The sequence below is a fragment of the Furipterus horrens genome, unplaced genomic scaffold (assembly GCF_987537825.1).
Source record: "Furipterus horrens unplaced genomic scaffold, mFurHor1.1.pri manual_scaffold_6, whole genome shotgun sequence".
In the NCBI taxonomy this organism is placed as follows: domain Eukaryota; kingdom Metazoa; phylum Chordata; class Mammalia; order Chiroptera; family Furipteridae; genus Furipterus; species Furipterus horrens.
This window is the reverse complement of record NW_028327176.1, coordinates 89,103,019-89,124,463: the sequence shown is the minus strand read 5'-3', so window position 1 is coordinate 89,124,463 and position 21,445 is coordinate 89,103,019. Positions and strand designations below refer to the sequence as shown.

Here is a 21,445-nt window from a genome sequence, read left to right as displayed (position 1 = left end):
CAGTAAGGAGGTCTAAAGCCCTTCTATTCAGAAGGATGACTCTGGCTAGGGAGTTTACCTGATATTCAAGTTTGGAAATAGCCTGCGCTGTATCCTCTAGGCTTTGTTCAAGCTCTAGGGATAATTCCTGATGATATTTGTGGGAAGTTCTCAATCCTACCACTCCCCTTGTGACTCCAGTAGTAACGCCAAGGGCTGCTAGGATGGGGGTAGTACTGGAGCTCGCTTTGCTCTTATTGCCGTAGAAAGTGGAATAGGAATCTCTGAGTTGGATGGCATCACCTATAGGGAAGGGGCTAGAAAGGTGATTGTGTAGGTCACTGTCAAATTGGTAGGTAGACAGAGGTAGGCTTGTGATCCACACAGAAAGACAATGCCAGAATGTCAAAGGCATCACCTGAAGATGAAGGCGGTAGGTGAATCTGAGAGTTGTCAGAGATGTGCCTGTATTGAGTGCCCCGTAGATGTTCCAGGTACCTTCTAAAGGTACTGTCTGGGTTTCTTTTTCCCAGACCAAGATAGTTTCTGCCCAGGTCATTCCCTGGATGGAGTCACGTACTGAGCAATTTTCTATAAAAGGACCTTGTAGGTTGAGAGTACGATTAGACCACTGGTGACAGTTGGCACTCATAGGGAAGCCGGGATTGGAAGTGCCGAAGGGGAATAGCAGGGGAGAGGGGCTTCCAGAACAGGAGGTATGGTTGGAAGTCCCAGTGCATCTTAGTAGGGGAGGTGTCATGAACCGAAGAGGGTATGTAAATTTTGATGCCAGGTTCAGACGAGAGGTGATTCTCGTGTTGCTCCTGGCATGTTATATTGATTGTGAAGTTGCACGGGAGAGCTGGCTGGTGACCTACCAGGCTAGAAGATCCTGAATGTTGAGTACGAGAAACACAAATGGGTACTTGCTGGCTTTGGGGGATGGAGACCCCAGTGAAGACTGGTCCTGCAATAGATAAGGGCTTAGAAGCAAAAGTCAAGAGGTTTTTCAGATATTGGTTGGCCAAGTAAGTGGGGTTCATGGGGGGCTGCATGAATGTGGAGGAGAGCTACAGGCAGCAAGTGGGGCCAGGGTTCCCAGACCTGTAAAGCAAGCTGAATTAACTGGCTTTTAAGGTAGTGTTCTACCTTCCCCAAGGACTGAGGCCAGTAGGGAACTTGCAGTTCCAAGGTAATGCCCAAAGTCGTGCTGACCTGTGAAGTAACTTTAGAAACAAAGGCCAGGCCATTATCAGATTGTAGGGATTGAGGTAGTCCAAACCTAGAAATAATTTCTATTAGTAAAACATGAACAACCTCATTTGCTCCTTCTGATATAGTGGGAAAAGCTCTCATCCAATCAGAAAAGGTATCTACTGTTACTAGTAGGTACTTAACCTTCTTAACTGGTGGCATGTGGGTGAAGTCAATTTGCCATCTTGTCCCTGGCCTGGTGAGTAGGGAATGGTGGAGGTCTAACTTATCCTTAGCTCTCTCCTTTTGGCAAACCGAGCATTGACGACTGATCTTGCTGAGGGTGCTAAGAAGTTGGGCCTTATGTAGGGTGGGTGCCAACAGATTAGTGAGAGCCTTAAGTCCCAGGAATCTTATTAGTTTCATGCAAAGAAAAATCAGGAAGGAAAATTCTTGTCCTTCTAATACTCACTAAAATTGCATCTCTGTGCCCTATACTTTCCATTGTTAAAACCATACAATTTCTTTTCAAAACTTTCACTAACCTTATTCATTCCCATGCCTTACACCCTCTCCTGTTCACTTTCCTACGAGTGTGAAGCTTTAACTCTCCCTGGGAAACCTCAATCTCTATTTCCCTTCAAACTTCCACACCCTTTTCCATTTATCTTTACAACTTTCCACAGACCTTCTGCAATATTCGTAAACTTTCTAAATACCTTTTACTCTTTCAGATTGAACTATATGCTTATATTTCCTTCTTATTTCTTTTCCAATTCCCGTGTCCTTCTTTCATTTGGGGACAATGAGAGTGATTGAGAGAGTAGTTTCAATGACTTCCCGAAGATCCTGGACTAGGCGAAAAGACCCATTGGGTTTCTTAACCACTAGGATGGGAGTGTTGGCGGGAGAGTTTGCTGGTCATAGGAGTCTGGCTTTGAGCAGGTGGTGAATGACTGGCTGCAGACCCTGCATCTCTTGTGCGCTGAGAGGATACTGAGACCGACTGGAGAATGAAGCCCCAGGCTTGAGGGTGACCTGTACCCACTGGTGGGGTCTGGCTACTGCTGGGTTCTCAGTATCCCAAACAAGGTGGTTTACATTCACACTATAATGGCGCAACTGACGAGGGGTATCCCCCTGGGAAGCTTCTTGCGCTAAAGTCAAAAGGAAAATGGAGTCGGCCTTAGCCCCTCCATCTAGGTTAGGAGACAGGGATGCTCCTAGTTAGGCCAGGATGTCTCTTCCCAAGAGGGAAACTGGGCACTCAAGCATAACCAGGAAAGAATGCATGAAGGGTAAGGACCTTAATGTACATGTGAGAGATTTGATAGTTAGGGTTTTAGTGCGGAACCCATAAACTCCAATAACAGAGATGGAGATAAGTGTAGAACACCCGCATATTCAATAAGGATGGACTAGGTTGCCCCTGTGTCTAGAAGAAAGGAGACCGATGTACTGGCCACCACCATGATTACCCAGGGTTCAACCATCAAGATGGTCAGAGACAGGGGCTCCGAGCCTGGGCACCGTCAGTTGTCTGTGGCAGGCCTCAACAGACTGGGGTGCTGAAGTCTTTGTTCCTTTTGAGGTTGATCTGAACTGGACTGAAGTGGTCTACTGCCCCCCTAGTTAGAGACCAGAGTACAGTCGACCCTCCAATGTCCCTTCTGTCCACAGGATGAACAGGGACCCGGCAGGGGCCATGGTTGGGGGCATTGTTGTGCCCAATGACCTGTCTACTTACACTTGAAGCACGGTCCTGGCAGAGGCTTAGGCGAGCCTTTTGTTCCCTTGACCTTTGATGGGCTGACCCCTAATGGTGGTAGCTAACATAAGGTATTTCTGCTGGTCCCTTTTTAATTTTTGTTTTTTTTCTTCCTCCTCTATCTTATTAAAGACTCAAAAGGCAGTCTGAATTAGGTCCCTCTGGGGAGTTTTGGGTCCATCCTCCAGCTTCCATAACTTTCTTCTAATATCAGGAACAGAGTGGGTATTAAGATAGAGAGCTTGCTCTTCTAAGTTGGGGTCCAATTTGGTGTACTTGAGAATGGCCTCTGTAAGGTCGCTCATGAATGAAGCTGGGTTCTTGGAGGCCTCCTGTGTAATTTCTAGGATTTTGTCATAATTGATGGCCTTAAGGGCAGCCCTACACATGCCTTCAACAAGGGATGTGAGAAAATGAGACCTCTTAGCCAAATCAGGGGACCCTGACTGATAGTTCCAGTGAGGATCCGTAGCTGGAACTGCTGTGGGTCTGGCCGGATTCCTATTGGGATCCCGGATGTATAGGGTGTCTGCAAATGTAGAAGCAGTGGACAGAATGCCATCTTTTTCCTCTGGCATGGTAAAGGAGGTTAGGATGACATAGATTTCTTGATATGTTAATGAATAGGTCTGAGTTATATATTTGAACTCCTTGCCAAAGTGGGTAAGGATCTGCAGTATAAGACCCTGGATGGCACTCAATATGAGCTAAATCCATGAGGGAAAAAGGGACATGTACCCGGACAATGTCCTTGGCTCCTACAACCTCACAAAGAGGGTACAGGCCTGAGGGTGGCGGGGAGAACAATGGTGCGAGGGCAGGCCGAGAACGGGTGTGGGGAGGTGAAATGAGAAGGTGGAGTCTGGGGCAATGGCTTGTCTTTGGCCAGTGAGTCAGGAGGGGAGGGGGATGAGGGAGAAGGGTTTACTGCAGGGGGCGCTGTTGACCGGGTGGGGAAATATAGGGTGAGGGGATAACGGTGTCCAAGGTCTGCTTCTGTAAAGGACAAGAACAGGGGTGGGTGGGGAGTTGGGGGAGTTCGGAACGCAGAGGAACTGCAGGCGCAGATCAGTTGAAGAAGAATAAGTGGTGGTGGTGGGGGGTGGGGGCAGGAGGAATAAAGGGACTGTCTGCTGTGAAATCAAAAAGGCTTCAGCATATGGAACTTCAGAACATTTGCCATTATAACTCAGGTAGTTGTCGAGGTCAGTAAGAATTTGGAGGTCAAATGTTCCATGTTCTGGCCAATGGTATTTGTTATCAAGAGAATATTGAGGCCAGGTGACAGTGGAAAGAGAAATTAGCTTTCTTAGCTGGGACTGATATGCTCCCATGGCATTGAGAGTAACGACCCAGAGGGTCAGTCTGAGATGAAATGAATCAGGAAGGTTAAGGGGGATCCCCACTCAAGCCACTGATTCTACGAGTCACAAAGTCCCCAAGTAAACTGTCCACTGGCGTCCCCACCAGTGGAAGTCCAACGAGGTGCAAGGCCCCAAGGAAGACAGCCTAGGCCTAGGATTTTCGAGTAGAACCACAGTAGGCTCGGAAATGAGACAGTCAACCTGATGAGAGACTCACCCATTGAGAAGAAACTTGACTAGTTGGTGTCTGGTGTGGATGGAGGACAGGCCAAGGCAAAGGGTCCAGAGGTGGAGGTTGTCAGATGTGAAGATCGCTTGAGCAAGGTGGAAGAGTAGGGGGCGAGGGGGTTCCGACAGGCAGGATCAGGGGGTAAGCCTGGGACGTGCTGCCACAGCCCATGGCTCCCCTGCCAGCAAGCTGCCAGTGACAGCTCTCAGAGCCCCTCCTGGGTTTTGGCACCAAAATGTCAGGTAGCCCTGCTCTGAGAAATCATCAGAGAACAATCTAGGATTTTACACCAGCTTTATTGAGGAAAAAGGGGAAAGGGGGTTGGAGAGAATAGGAAACTCCTGAACCAACTCAAGGGCCCATAGGAGCAGGGAAAAGGGGAAAGGGGGTCAAGGGGAAAAGGAGAAAGGGGGAATGGACTCCCAGTCACCCACAAAGGCTCATAGAAATGACCAGCCTGTGTGTCTGCAGGCGCCATCTCCACACTTTTCTGAATATACATTGCAGTTAGGGTGAGTTTACCCATCAACACATTCGGCAGGTTATTTACATCTCCCTGCTTTTCCCCCACCAGGCCAGTCAATATATCGTGCTAGGTCCATCAACATTTCTTCTGGGAAGGAGCAAAGTCTATTTTCATTTCCTATGGGAGGGGCTAGATTCAGGTTAATTTGTTTCGTTTGCATATGTCAAAAATCCGGGTGGGCAGTTTAGCTGCCGCCATGTTCTGACAGAATACACAGTAATGTTCTTTTTTTTTTTTTTGCCAGATGGCAGAATTTTATAGTTTTATTAACACAAATACAATGTGTACACAATCTGTCTATTCATTTTCTTCCCCGCACAGCCTGGCATTGGGATTGGTGACTGATGGCCAGTTGGGCCACTCTTTCCACAATGGATTTGAAGTTCTTTAAGACGTGAGCAATCTCAGCACAGTAAGATTTGTTGTACACAAGCAGCGCTTCAAGCTCCTTGATGTTGTGGACCAGGAACTTTCAAAAGCCACTGGGCAGCATGTGCTTTGTTTTCTTGTTGCTCCCATAACCAATGCTGGGCATCAAGATCTGGCCCTTGAATCTTCTGTGCACCTTATTGTCAGTACCTCTGCATTTCCGCCAGTTCTGCTTAATTTGACATATTGGTCTGACTGGTGCTGGATGAACTTCTTCGTCCTCTTTTCCTCTTTTTGACAATCTTGGGTTTTATGAGGGGTCTGAGGGCAGCCATGATGCCAACTAAGAGATGGCTGCCACCTCCATAGGCAGCGTCGAGGAAGAGAGCTACACAGTAAATTTTTTTGTCAAAACTCATAGAACTATACAGCGAAGGACACTGGAATTTGCTTTAGGTAAATTATATCTCGTATACCTGTTTTTAAAAAAGCAATTGCAAGCATGGATAGACCTGGAAAACATGCTAAGTGTTATAAGCCTGTCAGAGAAAAACAATTAACATATGATTACACCCATATGTGGAACCTAATGAACAAACTGAACTAACAAGCAACATAGAGACAGACTTACAGATAGAGAACAGGTTGACAGATCTGGGGGTGTTTGTGAGGGGTGGATGGATTGAGCAACAAACAAAACAAAAAAAAGAACTCATGGACAGGAACAGCAGTGTGGTGTCTGGGTGGTAAGGTCAGTGGGGGTGGAAGAGGGTATAGGAAGGATAAATGGTAGTGGAAAAATACAATTTAAATAATATCTAAATTATTTAATAAATAAATAAGCAGTTGCATACAGACTCTGTTTTCCCTTACCAATTTTATGATTACAAGGAAATGGCTCATAAAACCACAAAAATTTCAGCAAAGATTTGGGGAGAAAAATTCTGCGCCAAAGCCTTTGCCCTTGAACCTCCTGACCCAAAAAAGAAAAAGAAAAATTGATATGTTTGAACTCTTAAGACTGCATGTCCCTCACCTGGGTTAAACTTGGGTCTCTTCTTCAAATAACTAAAAATGGATCCAAATTAACAAAGGTGCTTAAACAGCAAGATGCCTTAGAGCTATGTTAATGCAGAAGCCACTACTTGTGGTTATTTATTTATTTATTTTATTTTATTCTTTTTTGAGCACTAAAGTGAGGCATTTATTCACAAGTCTGCAGAGCTGGGCGCACCCTCAGCCAGGAGAATGTGCGGCTGGTTATTTTGATTAATATAAGTAAAAGTAAAAATAAAGTTCCTTAGGTGCACTCACCACATTTCAAGTGCTCAGTAGCTATGTGTGGCTAGTGGTGCACTGCGCAGACATAGAGTATTTCCATCATCACAGAAAGCTCTATCGGACAGCACTGTTAAGAAGGTCAAACAGGTTTATAGACCACTGGAGTTTAACAGCTGAGTATTGAATATGACCAAAGAAAATACCTAAGAATTCACCCAGTGGCGCCTTACTGTACTGATTTGATAGTCAACTCAGTCTAAAAGTAACACCCTAAAGAACAAAATCTTGCCACTTGGGACAACATGGAGGGACCTATAGGGTATTATGCAAAGTGAAAGACAAATAGAGTCGTCGTCGTCGGCAGCCGTCCGTCTCGAGAGACGATGGCGTAGCTTCCTGAGAGTCTATCTGCACCGCCGAGAATGGCTGTGCAGTCCGATTCGGGAGTGACAATCCCTGCCGCACTTGGTACAGGTGAAGGCAGATGGCCGTTGTTGCTGCTGTTGACGCTGCTTCCGCCTCGATCTTTTCTGGACCGCCTCCTCGTTGCGCGCAGCCTCCGCGCGTGACGTACCTTGCCTGACCGCGAGCCTCCAGGCTAGGCGGTCATCTGCTTGAACTTCCCATGTGTTGAGATTGATGGAGCATTGTGTCATGTCCTTTTTGCAGATGTCTTTGAACCGCAGTTTTGGGCGCCCTGTCATCCTCTGGCCTTCTGCTAGCTCGCCGTAGAGGAGGTCTTTGGGGATACGGCCTGCATCCATTCTTTTGACATGGCCGAGCCACCTGAGGCGTCTCTCGCTAAGAACTGCATGCAAACTGCTCATATTGGCTCGCTTCAGCACCTCGGTGTTGGGGACCTTATCCTGCCAGGCGACATGCAGGACGCGTCGCAGGCACCTCATGTGGAAGCTGTTGAGTTTCCTTTCGTGCCTTGCGTAGGTGGTCCACGTCTCGCTGCCATAGAGGAGAGTGCTGAGTACGCAGGCTTGGTAGATGCGCAGTCTGGTTTTCTCAGTGAGGCTGGAATTGTTCCACGCTCGCCGGTTCAGTCTGGCCATAACTGTGGCTGCCCTGGCGATTCTCCGGTTGACCTCCAAGTCGACTGACAGAGAGCTCGAGATGGTGGACCCGAGGTAAGTGAAGTCGTTGACAACCTCCAGGGTGTATCCGTCGATGGTGATGCATGGGGGAGTCCCCGTGCCTTGAGCCATAACATTCGTCTTCGTCAGGCTGATGGCTAGTCCGAACTCCTTGCATGCGTGGGAAAGGCAAGTGACTAGCTGCTGGAGTCCCTCTTCGGAGTGTGATGTCAAAGCTGCGTCGTCGGCGAAGAGCATCTCACGGATGAGCACCTCTTTGACTTTGGTCTTGGCTCGTAGACGGGCCAGGTTGTAGAGCTTGCCATCGGATCTGGTGTGAATGAAGACACCCTCGCTGCAGTCCTTAAAGGCGTATTGGAGGAGCATGGAGAAGAAGATTCCGAACAGCGTAGGCGCGAGGACGCAGCCCTGCTTTACTCCGCTGCTGACTGGGAAGGCCTCAGAGGTTGCGCCGTTGTAGGACACCGTGCTGTGCATGTTGTCGTGAAAGGACATGACCACAGCAAGCAGATGTGGTGGACAGCCAATCTTCCGTAGCAAGCTGAAGAGTCCGCTTCGACTGACCAGATCAAACGCCTTCGTGAGGTCAATAAAGGCGAGGTAGAGTGGTTTATGCTGCTCGTGACACTTCTCCTGCAGCTGGCGTAGGGAGAAGATCATGTCCACTGTTGAGCGGCCAGCTCTGAAGCCACACTGGGACTCTGGGTAGACGCGGGAAGCAAGGGTCTGCAGGCGGGCAAGAGCGACCCGGGCGAATACTTTGCCGACGACGCTGAGGAGAGAGATGCCCCGGTAGTTGTTGCAGTCGCTGCGGTCTCCTTTGTTCTTGTACATGGTGATAATGTTGGCGTCTCTCATATCCTGGGGGATGTAACCCTCCTTCCAGCAGAGACAGAGTAGATGGTGGAGCGGCTGTAGCAGGACTGGTTTCCCGCTCTTTAGGATTTCTGGAGGGATTCCGTCGCTTCCTGGTGCTTTCCCACAAGCAAGGCGGTCGATGGCTTTGCCGAGCTCTGCCGCAGTAGGTGGGGTGTCTAGCTCCTCCATGACTGGTAGGTCTGGGATGGCTTTAAGAGCAGTGTCTGTTACGGTGTTCTTCGTTGCGTACAGCTCGAGGTAGTGCTCGGTCCACCGCCGCATTTGCTGTTCCTGGTCAGTGATGACCTCACCTGTCTTGGACTTAAGGGGGGCGATCTTGGAGGGGATTGGGCCTGTTGCCTTCTTGATACCCTCATACATTCCTCGTGTGTTGCCTATATCGGCGGCTTCCTGGATGCTTCTGCACAGGTTTAGCCAATAGGTGTTGGCACAGTGGCGGGCGGTCTTCTGGACTTTGTTCCTGGCAGCCCGTAGAGCTTGAAGTGTACTGGGAGTGGGCGTGACCTTGTAAGCCAGTAGGGCCTTCCTCTTAGCCTCGATCACGGGTTCCATTTCTTCCCAGTGAGCCTCGTACCAGTCAGCGTTCTTCCGCTCTTTCTTCCCATAAGCAATAATGGCGGAGTTGTATATGGCGTCGCGGAGACGTGGCCAATTGGATTCGATAATGTCATCTGCCGCCACTCCCTCGCCGAGTGCATCTTCCATCTTGTTGATGAATTGCTGGGTCTTAACTGGGTTGCTGGCACAACTGGTGTTGATGCGTGGGCGACCCTTCATCTTGGAGTGGTGCAACCTCTTCGGCATTATGCGCACCTTGCTTACCACGAGGGCATGGTCCGTGTCGCAGTCTGCACTGTGGTAGCTGCGGGTGAGGAGGGTGCTGCCAATATCCGTTCTTCTGGTGATGACGAGGTCAAGCTGGTGCCAATGGCGGGAGCGGGGGTGCCTCCATGACACCTGGTGGATCTCTTTGCACTTGAAGAATGTGTTTGTCACGCACAGGCCGTGGTGACACAAAAGCTCAAGCAGTCGCTGACCATTCTCATTGATCTTTCCTCTCCCAAAGTTTCCAAGGCAGGTGGGCCAGGCCATGTGGTCGGCTCCTACTCTTGCGTTGAAGTCTCCAAGGAGATAGAGAGCGTTACTTCTGGGAATCTTGGATAACGCTTCGTCCAGTGCATGGTAGAACTGTTCTTTCTCTTCGGTGGTGGCGCAGAGGGTTGGGGCATACGCGCTAAGAATGCTGACTGGGCCGAAAGTTGTTGACAATCGGAGGGTAAGTAATCTCTCTGTGCCTCCTGTGGGTGGCTCTATGGAGTTAACAAGCGTGTTCTTCACAGCGAACCCAACACCGTGCTGTCTTGGTTGGTCCGGAGACTTCCCTTGCCAGTAGAAGGTGTAGTTGGTTTCTCTGATAGTTCCGTTGTCGGCCAACCGGGTCTCCTGTAGAGCCGCAATGTCGATGTTTAGTCGTGCCAGTTCCCTATCGATGACAGCGGTTTTCCTGGCACCCTTGATCCACGGAAGGTCTGCAGTAAGTCCGGGGCACATGGTCCTGATGTTCCAGCTAGCGAGGCGAAGAGCCGGAGGCTTCTTTCTTGTTGTTTGCTTGGAATTAACTGGTGCGGGTGTTTTGTGGCCCACTTTTCGAGAGGCGCCTCTCTGATCCCCACGCACCCAGTGGGGCAGGCGAGCCATGGCGAGACGGTAGCTGTCCAGTGAGGTGCGATGACCTCTCCCACCGTCAGAGGAGACCCCTGGCGCTCGTTTCCTTCGCCAATCGGATGAGCTTATAACCGGTATCTGTCTCCTCCCGTGTTGAGTCGACATCTTGCGATGACGCTGGAGTGTCCTCTCAAGTGAAACTGAAGCTACAGAGCCTGGGCAGGGTGATATGGAGGGTCTGCTGTTGCCCATGCAGCAGACCCCCCCTCTCTTCGCAGCTGAAGGGTCCAAGGGAAAGACAAAGTCAATACAGCTTGGCTTCAGGTGCGCCGCAGGAGTTGCCGGTGTTGACTACAATGTCAAACCGCCTTAGGGACTCCGGCTCCGGATTTTCTGTCGGGGTTTACTCCCTTAGCCTTTCCCCTAAAGAGGTATGCCGCAAGGCAGCGGAGGTTTTTTGGAGTCAGAGTTTTCCTTCTCTGATTTTAGAGATGTCCTTCCTCTTTCCTCCTATAATACCTATAGGGTATTATGCAAAGTGAAAGACAAATAGAGTATTCCCTCACTTATTGTGGGTATTATGTTCCAGACCCCCCTGAGAAGTAGGAACCTTAAATTTATTCTACACTCTTAAACCTACATAAATTTAACAACATACGTTAACAGTACTGCAAAATCCCATGATATAGCAAAAAATCCGCGATAAATAATTAAATATAATATTTTTTAAAATCCTACGATACCGTGAGGCCGCAATAAGTGAACCACTATATAGCGAGGGACTAATGTACTGTATGATTTCTCTTACATGTGGACTCTAAAATAACAAAACACACAGATAAGCAAAATAAAACAGAAATAGATGCATAAATAATAAAGAACAAGCTGTTGGTTGCCAAAGGAGAGGGGAGTGGGGAAAATGGGTGAAACAGACAAATAACAAATGAACAAATAAATAAATTTAACACCATTGTTCAGCTTGGCAGGTCCTGCCCAGGAGAGAAAGCTAGACATTGACTTTCCACATACTGGTTCACTAGCGTGTGGCAGACACTGGCGTTTGGCTGACCCCACACCCATAATGACCCACCCTTTCCCTTGCCCAACCCACCTTGCAATCAAGTTGGTTGGAGGCACAAACGTGACTGTCACTGTTATTTACCTCTTCTGTCTTGAGTGTTGGAGTGATGCCCAGGGTTGTAGCAGCCACTTGGAGGACATGAGGTGACCAGCATGAGGAAGTAAGTGTAAATGAAAGTTGTTTGGATAATGAAGAAGATTTTTAGGTTGTATTTGATCTTGCTCCCTGGCATATGTGGTTAGTCTGGCTCAAATAAACTCTTATAAAAAATCTCTACAGGTCTGGATGTTTCTTCTATCTACATATACTTGAGATAACTGGCAGGATTTCAGAGAAGCCCACCCAGGACCACCTGCTGACACAGACCCTGTGCTAGGTACCCGCAAGGGGCCACTGTGCCCACCAGCTCCGCACTTCACAGCAGGGGAATTTGGTGAGTTTCTCTCAGAATTCTGGGCCTCTTTGCTTAAGTAGCAGGCCATGACTTTATAGAGATGCTCTTAGACAATCCTAGAGGGGGATAAGGGTTGAAATAACCCAGGGAAAGGGAAATAATGAATTGCTGCTTTTAATTTTAATTGAGAATTGAATTGCTTACTGGAGTCTGAACAAAATCCTTGCTGGTTAAGTGACAGCCTGAACCCTCCTTAGCTTTGGAAGAGAAAGGACCCTTGCTTCCCTAACCCTAATAGCCAACAGGGTGACAACAGTTCAGATCTCTGAATCCAGGGTGACGGACATGGGCCCAGGGAGTCATCCAGAGCAGTAGAGGGATCCCAGGGAAGTCAGCAGGAGCCCAGGGAGAAGGGCAGGGTGCCCTGGAATGGGCACACCGCAAGCGAGGGGCTCGGGGGCAGGACCTGTGCCTGGGAAGGCGGCACACTCTCAGCGGCGCCTGGTAAGCGCTCATTGGTTGTTCCCTGAGTATTCTTAGGTGACTAGATCTTTGCAGAGTCACCAGAGGAAACATTTTTCTCTAGGGAGTTAAGTGGTCCTGTATCTCTGGCATCTGCCTCCTCTGGAGACATCCATACAAAGACTGGTTTTTCTTAGGAGTTTGTTCCGATTCCATAGATCTCAAAATTTACATGGGAAATCGTGCCTCTGAAGCCAAAGAGCCCCACGATGGTCAGCTCCCCATGGACACTAACATGGCCAAGATGAGGATCCTGTGATGTTTCTAAATTAACTTCCAGGAGCATAATTAGAAAAAGCCACCTATAAAATTAGGCAGAATGAACTGAAAAAGGCCTTTCCCCTGTACTAAAATGAAACAACGTAAATGATTTGGATAAATGGATCAACCTGTGAGATCATTTAGGTGTCAACCCAATTCTTTGAGGTATTAAAAATTACTTCCCTTCTCTATGCACTGCAAATGTTAACTCTCCTGTATCCCCGGATGTGAAAGAAGTTTCTCCATTTTGTTTTTTATTCAATCCTCAAGATTTCCCCAGTTTGCTTTCTGCCACCCCCTTAATCTACCACAGTTGGGTTTCATGTAACCCCTTATGACTCTTTTGATTCTATTGTATAAAATAAACTATAAAACTTCCATTCTCCAGAGCATTTTCTCAATCCATTGAGATTTTACTTCCGGGCATGTCCTCAAAATTTTGGCTTCAAACCTTGTAAGACTTTTCAAAAACAAATGGTGGTCCTTACTTTAAAAGGGGGAAGGTAATTTGGAACTTGACTTATCAAGGACAGATATAAATTGTAAATACCTCCAGCCCTGGCTGCTATGGTTCAGTGTATTGAGTGCCATCCTGTGAACGGAAAGGTCCCTAATTCTATTCTCAGTCAGGGCACATGCCTGGGTTGCGGGCAAGGTCCCCAGCTGGGGGCTTGGGAGAGGTAAATGATCGATGTATCTCTTGCACACTGATGTTTCTCTCCCTCTCTTTCTCCTTCCCTTCCCCTCTCTCTAAAATTAAATAAATAAATAAGATATCTAAAAATATTGTAAATGTCTCCAGGGAAAAATTTGGATCCAATTCTTCTTTTATAAACTAGTGAGTTTTTCTAATGGCTCAAAAGTCTTTATTTGTGTCTGTCTGTCTGTGTGTCTATATGTATGTATGTTGCAATGTCGAATAATTTTCTACCTCATGCTAGTACTGTTAAAATTAATCCAAGGCACCCTGGCCATTGTGGCTCAGTTGGGTGGAGCAACGTACTGTAGGTGAAAGGTTATGGGTTCAATTCCTGGTTGGGGCGCATGCCTGGGTTGCAGGTTTGATCCCCAGCACAGGTGTGTATGGGAGGTGGCTGACTGGTGTTTCTCTCTCCTTTTTTCTCTCCCTTCCTCTATCTCTAAAAAGCAATGAAAAAGTGTCCCTGGGTGAGGATAAAAAAAAAAAACTTTTTAAAATAATTTCAAAGCAAGCATTTGTAAGAATTGAGTATTCTAAAATTCTCAGAAATATAGGAACAATCATAAATGCTTTTCAAGTTCACATGGCTGAAGATTAATTCTTAGTAAGTAAAAGCTAGCTTAAGTATATTAGTATAAGTATAAATGACATGTATTTTATCAGAATTTTACAAAAATAAGTCTATGTTAATAACTGACTTCTATCTCTATAAAAAATATTTCTAGAGGTTATAAAATGTCCATGCTAAAGAATGGTAATCAGCCCTGGCTGGGTGGCTCTGTCAGTTGGGGTGTCATTCCATATACTAAAAGTTGTGAGTTCAATCCCCAGTCAGGGCACATACCTAGCTTCTGGGTTCAATTCCTGATTGACACGCATACCAGAGGCAACTGATCAATGTTTCTCTCTCACATCCATGTTTCTCTCTTTCTCCCGTAGTCCTCTCTCTCTAAAACCAATGAAACATATCCTCAGGTGAAGACTAAAAACAAAAGAATGCTAATTGATTACTTAGTTTTCATTAGACATTGAGGCGTTAGGGTTAAAGTCTCAACATATGCCAGAATAACTTTGCAGCATTTCAGAAGGGGCCCTGGAACACGTCAAGAGATTTGATACCGCATAGAAAACATTGTAAAATGAGTGATGACAGTTTCTAGGGTATATGGTATGGTAAACAAAGGTTGTCAGTTGTATGAATAGTCAGGACTATGGGAAACCCAAGCTGGACACTCAGTCCTTCCCTGCTCCCTGACTCCCCATTTCTCAGGTTTTGCATTCCTTCGTGCATCACAGTGCATTGGAGCTGAAGTTGGAGGAAGGAATTTATGAGCTGACATTATTGAAAGGAGACATCTTACACCATCACCAAAATTTGATAGCGTTGCTTCAGGAAAACTGCCAAGTTGGTAATGACTTCTTTCACAGCAAGCTCCCAGGAGATAAGCTTTTATGTATTGGACATCAAACAAAACTCACTTTCCAAGATTATTGGGAGGGAGCTTATCAGGCACCTAACCATGAATGGATAGCTACCCCTGTCCCCAAACATCAAAGACTCCTCTAGGATGAGAATCCCACATCAGAGGTAGGCAGGTATCCCAAGGCATTGACAGGCCTGTATACCTATGGATTGAATTCAGAATTCATTTTGTTTGATTTTCTGCTGATGATACTAGTCATAATAATAGTTACACTTGTTCTCTGGGTTTTCCTACATAGTCCAACTGTTTATGATTACTGAACATATATAACTTTTAATAGCCTTTTCATGGTCTATGTAAAAGTTATATTAGATGCTAAATACAGAAAAACGAGACAGAAGGCAAAACTCGGATCATGATAGTTCACAGGATAGAAATGATTCAGAGTGGTTTTTTTTCAATGGAGGCCATAAGCCCTGAATGCCTTCCATTTATCTGCTCTTCCCTTTTAGGGAAAAATTAAGTCTCAGCTCAGATCCCATGGTTACAGTATTGCCCCATCCCCCATGGTCAATTGAGACTTCCCAAGAGTGAGCCTTCCTAGCTTTGTGCGACAACACTTTCTGACCAAAAGCTTAGTCATCAATGCATTTCAGATGGATTTATGACCAAAAGTGGGGACTGTGGACAAAGAAGCGGGGTTCTATGGAAAGTAACTTCACAGGGTGATCTGACCATGAATTCCTAACTGGGCAGGTCATGGGGAGCAGTCACACCCCAGACCTATATCTTCTTCACTAAAAGGCTTGTCTCTGACCTAAGCCAGCCCTGTCCACTATTTCTGTGCATCTAGGTTAGCTCTCCTTTGAAATCATAACCACCCAGAAAAGGACACATAATCTTAACTATCCTGTAATCCAATCCCACCTTGTCTTCTCCCACCTCCATGTAATCTTTCTTATGTTTCCTCCTTAATTTCAAATGCATAAAAGAAGCTGTAAAAGTGTTATTCTCCTGAGCAATTGAGATCTTGCTCCCTAGCATATGTCATCAGTCTGGCACAAATAAACTCATAAAAATTCAAAAAACACAAAAAGCAAAACAAAAAAAGAAATAGATCTCAAAGACTTAAAAGACTTTTATCAGCTCTTTTTGGACCACTACACACACACACGCACGCACGTGTAAAACAATCTAGGAAATCTGAACACTGAATGAATATTTGATGACAATAGAAATAATTATTTGAGTGTCAGCCTGCAAGTCAAGTGTCGCTGGTTCGATTCCCAGTCAGGGCACATGACTAAATTGCACGTCAGGTCCCTAGTTGGGGGTGCAAGTGAGAGGTAACCACACAGTGATGTTTCTCTCCCTCTCTTTCTCCTTTCCCACCTCTCTAAAAATAAATAAATAAATAAACAAAACTAATAAACAAATAAATAAATAATTTTTTTAAAAAAGAAATAATTATTAATTTTTAGATGTGATAATAAAATTGTGATTATATATTAAGAGTCCTTATCTCTCAGAGCTACATACTGAATAGTTTACAGATGAAATTATATGGTATTTGGGATTCCTTCAAAAAATCCAGATAACAAGGAAGGAGTGAGGTAGAAATGAAACAAAATTGGCCAGGAGTTAAAAATTTTTAGCAACTTATGGCTACATGTTTGTATTTTGAAATTTTTCATTAGAAACAGTTTTAAAAATAGATTATATGCATATATAAACCAAATAAAGGAAAATGAAAAAAGCAGGGTTCCTTAACATATACAAAATATGTTAATCAAGACCAGCAACTTTCATCCTTTTTCATCTCATGGCACACATTAACTAATGACTGAAATTCTGTGGCACACTAAAAATTTTATTTTTGCCAATCGGACAAAAAAATAGGTATAATTTTGATTCATTCACACAGGGCAGCTATTGTTGGGTTGACTTTTGTCATTTTCTTAATTTGACAACATAAGGGAAAAGAGGTCAGTGCCCCTGACTAAATAGTCAGGTATTGTTGCATGTTTTAAAAATTCTTGCAGCTCACGAATGTACCACGGCACATCAGTTGAAAATCTCTGATCAAGATAAACCCAGTAAACAGGAAAAGGGATTTTTTTTTTATTAATAAAATATAAAATCTTCAACAAAGACCCAATAGGGCCTGCTTATCCATTAGGCATAGTAGACACAGTGCATAGGACCCACAAAAATTTTGGGGTCCATGGAAATGTTTACATTTCTTTTCATATACAAAATAAACTTTTTGGTTCAAGAAAACATCTTAATATAATATTAATATATTTATCTGTATATCAACAAAGTCATAAAATATAATTATTAATTATTATTATCATTATTATTATTTTTGGCAGAAAGGGTCCAGGAAGGATAAAGGAGCCTAGGGCCCACAGAAGTCAGAATGCAGCTCTGGATCTAATGGTCACGAACATGTACATACTGAAGAGCAAAGCAGCAAAATACAATACAAACTAGTAGAGATGCTGGACTCCAAGAATAGAGCGCCCATGACATTGTGGCTTCAACAGCTGAACATGACTTGGGTTGCCCCCTGGGGAGAGGGGGGTGGGGGAGTGCAAGTGTGGTCATGAAGAGGCTGGTTGGATCATGCTGGTCAAATGTTCAGAAAGGGGAAAGACAGCAGACACCTCTTGGGGTGTCGCAGTAATTCCACCTTATGTGGAAAGAGTGCCCCCAACACTTCTCTACCCCCATCCCAGTGCTTCATATATATTTCATATTCATAGTTCATATCTATTTTGCTGGATCCCCTGCCATAGAAGAGTGGGTTTGTGGGTTCTCAGGGAGACAGCTGACCCAACAGCTAGACCAGCCAGACTGGAACTCAGGAACCTGAGCCTTGGCGCCCAGAGACACAGAGTTGAGAGCAGACCAACTGGATGGTGTTCGTGGCCCTGATCCCGGACAAAGTCCATGAAGAACCCGTGAGGTCCCAGAACATCCTTTGCTCTTCCCAGTTGAATCAACCTGTCCTTCAAATCCAGAGTACCCCAATATTTTCACAGTAAATTTGGGGGGGGGGACTTAAACTCTTCAGAATCAGATTTTTGTAACAAAATCTGTTTGTAACAAAACAGATTACAAACAGCTGTTTGTAACAAAAAGAAACAAGAAGTATGGGGTCTTAGCAGCACTGAGACCAGAAGGTAAAGGGGAGCTCTGTACTCCAGACACCAGTGTGTCAGCAGTAACCAGGGCAAGGACATTGGACTAGGGCAGCGTGGCAGTCCCCTCCCTGATCTTTCCAGTGCAAAGGTGTCATTAAGGGGAAATTACTCCCTTAGAGAGCAGGTACTATTCCATTCTGCAGATGAGAAAACTGATGTTCAAATTAAATAAGCAGACCAGTAAGAAGCAATGCACCACTGGGAAGCTAAATGAAGAAGCCCTTACTTAGGAACACAGAGAGGTCTCCTGCCAGCCACCGTCACTGTCACCGCCAGCCCCAAGTCTGCTCAGCCAGCCCATCTGCTGCTGCAGGCTTTTCTGTCTGACTACCAGGGCCCCAATCAAACACCCACCATTTCCCATCCTCTCTTAACCCTGTTCCCTGAAAGATGTTTCTTAGTTTTAGTGTTTATTGTTTGTTTCTGTAGATTTCAATTTTGAAAAATCTTGAGATATTAATAAAAATAACGACCAGTGGAAATTTGCAGAGCTGTTAGAAATCTCTACCAGCCCTAGCAATATAGGTACACCTTATTCAGTGAAAAGAATTAACCCACAGCAATACAGCCCAGCCACTGGGGAGACATGAACACAACAGGAACAGAGAGCCATGACCCACATACTTTGGCCCGAGTCCATGGAACCCAAGCCCTTATAGATGAAGTGGCAAGACCTGGAATATGACCTTTGCACCAGATGCCATAGTATCCAATGCAGCTTTTACCTCTTATGCTTTGAAAAACCACCCATCTATTTCTGGGGAACCAAACGATTTTAGCTTAGAAGCAAGATGTTACTAATAGAAAGAGAGGCCAGAACAAAGTAAATAAAACGAATTGCCATGTTCTGCCAACTGAGGGTAAGTGGCGTGGTGTGCTGGCTCTCAAGGAGGCTGATCTACCATCCCAACTGTATGTGGGTGACCCTATGGAGGTACCCCTATAGACGTCCCTGGTCTTTAATCAAGGACTAGCTGGGACAGCTAGTAGGTCTTCCCTACTGAGATGGCATTCTGCTGGCAGGGCCAGTTCCCATGAAACCACCTGGAGATGAGAAAGAGATAATGGAAACCAAGTGCAAGCACCCAGGGTGGCTGCTCCTTCAGCAGGTTTGAATGGGGAAACATGATCATGCCCTGTGAACTGTACTCTGGCCAGGACGAAGCTAGGATGTGGCCCTGACCCCCGCTGCTGACCATGAGAAATTGCAGGGATAGGGGCTACGCAGCCACAAAAATGGGTCACCACCCCAACTACACAGGAACTTCTTTCTGAGGCAGCTAAAGCCTTGCTTTGACCCATTCCCTTTCCTATCTCATCTCCACCCCACACCTGCCCTGACCACTCAGGAACTAAAAAACTACAAATCCCAGAATGCAACATAGCCTTCTGGACTATTCAGTGTTCCCATGTACAATGAGGAGTCTAAGAGGTTCAAATTTTACAAGGGATATTTTGACCATAGTCACAGAAGCCAAAAATATCAGTCCGAGTCTGAGAAGCAGCTCCAAGGCTGTAACAGGCTAGAGGACCCATCCCCACAGCCTTCCCGCTATAATCTCACTGCTCTCCCCACCCACTCCAAGTCCTCCCCTCCTAAACCTCCGAGCCTGTTGGCTGTGTGCCTTCCTCTGGTTCCTTCACACCCTCATCCACCCTGGGTGGGGCCTTGGGAGCACACAACTTCATCATATCAGTCACCTTTTAAACACCATCAATGCCTCCCTCTTCCTTTTGGGTTTCAAATTAAACTCCTTTGAGAGGCAGTCAAGTTGCTTCAGAATCCAGCCCCTCCTACAAGTTTATATTTTGACCCAACCAACCCCAAGGTCCCTAAAGTCTCTGCCTCTCACTCCTTTATGTCCTTCCCAGAAGCCTCCACTGCCCACAAGCCACGGGAGCCACTGACAGCATCCACGTGTCCCAACGCCAGGGCCTCTGCACTCACACGCCCAGCCCCGCCCCAGGCCCCCAGCCTGGAGCCCCGCCCTTAAACTGCTCCCATCTTTTCTTCGAGCCGGGGCTCCGCTTGCCCTGGGGAGGGAGGCGTCCCACTGCGGTTCTGGCTTCCTCAAGCTGCAACCTGACACAGAATCCTTCATAAAATAGGCTTTCGTGGGTGGCCAGGGGACCTAACCGCCATGTATAAATGTTGTCTGAGTGACTGTGTGACCTTGTTTCCGTGGAGAAAAGCCCTCTGAGCTCAGGGCATCTGACCAAAAGTGACCTCTGGGATCATTCCCCTTTGCGCTCAGGGGCTACCTGTGTGGGTTTGGCTCCAATGCAGAGAGAGCGCTGAGAAACCTCAGCTCTCCGAGGTCTTGCCTGGGAGCGGGTGCCGGCGGGGAGAGCGGGGAGCGTCTTTTTAGGTCTGGTCACCTCTACAAGGGAGGCCTGGGAGGGAGGGTGGGAAGGGAGGAGGGCGGCCTGTCTGAAGCCCTCAGGACTTGAAGGTTGAGACGCAGGGCGTGGGTGGACCCGGAAACACCTGACCCCAAATAGATGAGATCGGGAGCTTCCCCTCCATTCGGCCCCCTCCTAGGCTGGGCAGAATGAGAAAGTGAGGGTTCAGTGCTGACGAAGGAGGAGCAGCCGTTTCGGAGTCTTTAGGGACCGAATGCTCCGCAGGCCGGTGAGCGGGCGGAGGCCTGGGCGCCGGCACCAGGGGGCAGACGAGGCTGAGAGATGCGCGGAGCCAGAGGCGGGGTGCGAGGGGGGCTTTTCACCTGTCCCCTGGTTTCCTGCTCCCTTTTCTTTCTAGGCGTCCGTCAGAGAGCTTCCTGCACAGAGAAGTAGCTCCCAAAACCCAGGGTTTCAAAACTGGGGTTTTGTCGCTGAGATCCGGACGATCAAGGCGGTGCCGTTGGAGATACCACGTTAGAAAGAAGTAGGAGCGTGGGCAGGCGGGTGCGCACTCAAGGTCGGGGGTGCAAGGCAGCACCGGATTTTGCGGACGCGAAACCGGAACACACACCCGTGCACACGCGCTCACGCCCGTCCCGCTCCTGCCCTCGGAGCCAGGCGTCCGGCAAAAATTGGGACCTCCTGACTGGGATGAGGCCCTGGAATAAATTTTAATCCACTGGCAGGATGGGCGGCAGCCAGGAAGTGCTGTGGAAGGATGGGAAGTCCCAGGAGAGGCAGGGAGCCCAGGGAGGGATGCCCGAGGGGTGCGGCCGCCCTGAACAGAAGGGACAGACCCGGACCGGGACCAGCTGCAGGAAAAATAAGCCCCGGGAGTGGCCGCTGGGGTAGGAGGGAGTGGGGGCAGCACAGAGTGGGAGGAAAGGGCGAACACTGTGCATCTTGGCACAGCGGGAAGCCTGGGATGACTTCCACGCTGATACCCGCAGTGGCACAGCATGGGGGCCGCCACAGCCCTGCCTTATTGTGACCGGACTCGGCCAGCCTTAGGGGGAGAGGTGAGATGACCAGACCTACAGGCGCAGGAAACGTTGCAGGGAAGGAGCCTCAGCCTCCACATTTGCAAAGAGTTG

General features: G+C 47.2%; 1 protein-coding gene and 1 pseudogene across 1 annotated transcript in view; one reads left to right on the top strand and one right to left on the bottom strand.

Annotated features, from left to right (window-relative positions):
• The window catches only part of LOC150006891 (saoe class I histocompatibility antigen, A alpha chain-like), an 81,499-nt gene that overhangs the window by 44,741 nt on the left and 15,313 nt on the right, over positions 1-21,445 (top strand). The gene's annotated exons all lie outside the window — the stretch shown is intronic.
• On the bottom strand, positions 5,348-5,813 carry LOC150006895 (large ribosomal subunit protein eL32 pseudogene; annotated as a pseudogene).